Source organism: Triticum aestivum, chromosome 4D (genome assembly GCF_018294505.1).
Source record: "Triticum aestivum cultivar Chinese Spring chromosome 4D, IWGSC CS RefSeq v2.1, whole genome shotgun sequence".
Classification (NCBI taxonomy): domain Eukaryota; kingdom Viridiplantae; phylum Streptophyta; class Magnoliopsida; order Poales; family Poaceae; genus Triticum; species Triticum aestivum.
This window is the reverse complement of record NC_057805.1, coordinates 123649865-123653725: the sequence shown is the minus strand read 5'-3', so window position 1 is coordinate 123653725 and position 3861 is coordinate 123649865. Positions and strand designations below refer to the sequence as shown.

General features: G+C 46.7%; 1 pseudogene; it reads right to left on the bottom strand.

Annotated features, from left to right (window-relative positions):
* Positions 1 to 238: 238 nt before the first annotated feature.
* On the bottom strand, positions 239 to 999 carry LOC123096766 (NADH-ubiquinone oxidoreductase chain 6-like; annotated as a pseudogene).
* Between the last annotated feature and the right edge of the window lie 2862 nt (positions 1000 to 3861).

The following is a 3861-nucleotide window of genomic DNA, read 5'->3' as shown; positions in this document are numbered from 1 at the left end:
CTTTCATCCGCTGTCATACGACGATCTTCACAACCTTCCACCGGAGGCTTGTTTCTGTTTTATTCCTCTTTAGCCATTGCTTCTTTAATCATATCTTTGATATTCTTTAGGGGCAATTTAAACATGTTCGCATCCCGTGGGAAGCGAAAAGCCAGAAATAGAATTTCCTCAGGTTTAAGAACCGAAAGGAGTTTATCCAGATTTGGTACCAAACCCGGGAAAAACCCTAAACGAGCTCTTAAAAAATGATATAAGCAGGGTCATAGGAATCCTGAGATTCCCCTCCCTCCGCTTTGGAGGAGAAGCTTCTTCTATGGCTATGGCCAAAAGGAGAAATAGTCCTGTTCATTATATTCCTCCTAGAATCCAAGGCATTTCGTCGGAATACATCCTGTCTTTTCACCTTTGTAGTCCTATGCATAGTAAGTACTATAGCCCCAATCATAGCTACTAATAAAATCAGACTAGAAACCAAAAACCAGACGGAATAGTAGGTATAAAGCAAATTGCCCATGTTTCCAAATTAGTCCAACTTCGTACCTTTCCGACATAAACCGTATATCTCAGAGAGGTCGTATTTCTGTGGGTTGGTAGTAATGGAATGGTTTCATTATCTAAAATGAAGAACATTTCCCACCAAAAGATCAGTCCAATAATACCACTCACTGGTAAATAGCGCAATACTTCTTCGTGAATCTCCGCTATTTGAATATTGAACATCATAACCACGAATAGGAATGAAACGGCAATAGCTCCTATATGAACTACTGGGGAGATCATAGCGGAGAAGTCGAGACCTAACAAAATAAGTAAACCAGAAGTGTCGCAAAAGACTAGGATGGGAAACAAAACGGAATGTACCGGATTTTTAGCACGTACAACCATCAAACCAGAGACCAAAGCAGGGCTCGACAAAACAGAAAGTATCATGGTACGTCGTCCTCCCTTGAAATGGAACTTGAATGCTGCAGCAAGAAGACGCATTCAAGTCGATCTATTACAACCAGCGCGGTTGTTCGTATTTCATTTTCTTCTTCCAAGCCGACGCTCTTCTTATAAAAGAAAGCACTCACTGAATTACTACCTGAATCTTGTCTTTCTCTCGGCGCCGAGAATTTTTGACGTGTCCGGGTCGATCAGAGGTTCGGCTTGCTTCTCCCCCACCCTCGCCTATGAAATGTATAACCCTTGCTGCCATAGCAGCAGGATTTTAAGGGCTTCTGTTGAAGCGGAATAGGAGGAAGCCATGCATTCTTTCAAGAATCTCCAAACCCCCACCCCCTTTACCTTCTCTTTCTATTCTATAAAAAGGCGAACATCTAATCTAGGCCTGGTCGCCTTTCTATGAAGGCGAGCAGCCCAGCCCCCTTGTTGAAATTTGGATATTAAGGAAGCCGTATTTCGCAATAGCAGCTCCGAGAAGCTGGGCTTAGGGTGCGCCTCCTGCGGTCGTTTCAGTGACTCAATTGGCTGGCTTCCCTCAGCTCAGACTGGTGTTGCCACCTATCCCAGGACCGGAATGATTATCCCCGCCCGATGGGTCTACATTCATCCCTGAATGTCGTCGGGTACTCTTCACTTCCCCGCCATTCTTGTAACCGTCACCTGTAATCCGCGCAGGTGTGTCCGCACCCCCTAGAGTGGACGAGAAAGAAAGGATTTTTTCTCGGAGCAACCCCCCTGGTTCCATACCCAGGATTTCACTTTCCCGTATGAGCATTCGGTACATATATAAGTCAGTGGAAGAGTCAAAGGGTCACCACTACTGAGGATCTCCCCCCTTATCTTAGAAGGGTCGTCTGAGGGTTCGCCGCGGTTCATTGCTGTGCTTACACACTAGGCTACCCTTCTCCGAAAGCTCCGCGGGACCACCTATCACTAGTCTTCGGCCGGAGGGGTTTATTGCACAAAAAGGCCGGGACGCGGGCTCCCATAGAGGAAAGCCCAACGAATGTCAGATGCAAAGCCCCGCACCTCATTAAGATCATATTGGCATACTCTCCTAAAAAAAGAGCAGACCCCATTGAAGACGGGAGTGAGGTACAACAAGGCCATTTCCGTCCACCTTCTCACGGAGCCGTACGTGGACGTTACCGCTCATACAGCTCCCAGCCAGCAAGCAGTTAGCTTTCCTCTAGAAGTCATGGAAGTGTGGATAAATCGACAGAAGATTTTTATTTCTTAAAAAATCGCCCTAACCGTCCTAAATATGGACGGAGAGCGGTCTCGAGTTTTTCGGGGTCCTCGAGATCGCATTTTAGGTCGAGTAGAGACGCTAGGGAGTCTGTGGGCTTCCCTTGGCATTTCAAGATGGCCTCTATCGTCTTTCGAGAGCCTCCCGTTTGCCCGTCAAGGGGCATTTGACATCCAGAGACAAAAGCAGTCCCACACGAAACTGGGAATTTTCCCCAATGGACGTAACCAGCTCTGCTTTCGCGGTCTCAAAAGGAGAAGCCTCGAACGCTTGCAGTTGCTTTTTTCTCTTTATTCCTTCTAAGCGAGCCTCTAAAGACTCTACTCCTACTTTAAACTTAGAGTCCGATTCTTCCAATTCTTCCAAAGACAAAGTAGAACTTCGTTTTGAGGAGTTTGCCCCCCGTTTGCCGCCGTCCAGCCGGCGGCTACTCTGGGATGGATCGAGGTTTAGGCCAGGGGGCTTGCTCCCTTTCTTCTGGAGCTAAGGAAGGACCTGCGAATGGCGTTTCCGGTAAAGGGGGAATCTCAAGGAGGGTCTCCAGACCTTCGAAGTGCCCCACCACCAGGGTTGGCGTTGTGTCGACGACCCCCTCTGGCTCCGGGCTAGAGGTAATTTCGATGATCACCCCGGCCCTTTGTTCCTCGTCACCATCGCAATAACAATAAGGAGACGCGGTGACGTCGTCATCCAGAAGGAAAAAGAAAACCCCAAAGGTACCGAATGGAATTCTACTTGTCGGGCTTGGATTCGTTTCGTTTATCAAAAATCGAAATAATAAATAACAACCCATAAATAAAAGAGAAATTACGATAACAAATCTAAAGTGAAGCCAATCGCTTATAAAAATAAACCAGTCTCCTTTTAAAAGGAACTGGCCAATTCACTTCGAAAAACTACGTTCTAACTTGAGCAGAAAAATTGGTGGCATTTGACATCTAAAGTTTCACCACCCCTACTACTGCCCGAAATCCTGCTTTGGTGAGCTTTCCCCAAGGTGACACCGAAGGTCTACCTCCTTTCGTGCGCCCCTCACCTCCTCCATGAGGATGATCCACTGGATTCATTGCAACATCATGAACAATGGGGCATCTGCCTAAGCACCGGCACCCCCACCACGCTTACGGCTCTATACCTACTAGACCTGTATTCGGTAAAGCTTTCTTTCTATATGCTAATTCTCATGCAGTTCATATTGTCGATATGAGTATAATTGCCTCGAGAAATAGATAAGAATTCCTTCCTTTACCGGTAAATGAATAGGAATCAGGTTAATAAAACTGGAACTGTTTCCGCCTTCCTCTCGAACTGAGCTATTTCTCTGAAATATACAGTTTCACATCATTACAGGAAATCCTATACCTGTGTATTACCACCCGGTATGGAGCCATCGTCGTCTTCGGCGTAGCGTGAAGACCTTCCCACGGTCTTCGAGTCATTCTTGACTGGCTAGCAAGCACCAGTGGAATTTAACCGCCTTGTGGTCGGGACACCGCCTTCTTCTCTAGAATCACGCAAGTGGTACCGCTCCCCACGGTAAGGAGAAAGACCTTAAGGCATAAACGTAGAGCCTGAGTCCACAAGATAGTATTTTCTCGGTGACGATAGTGGCCATTTTCTGGTTCAGTGGTTGTATCCAGAAAGATTCTAGAGTCATTTGTCCTCCC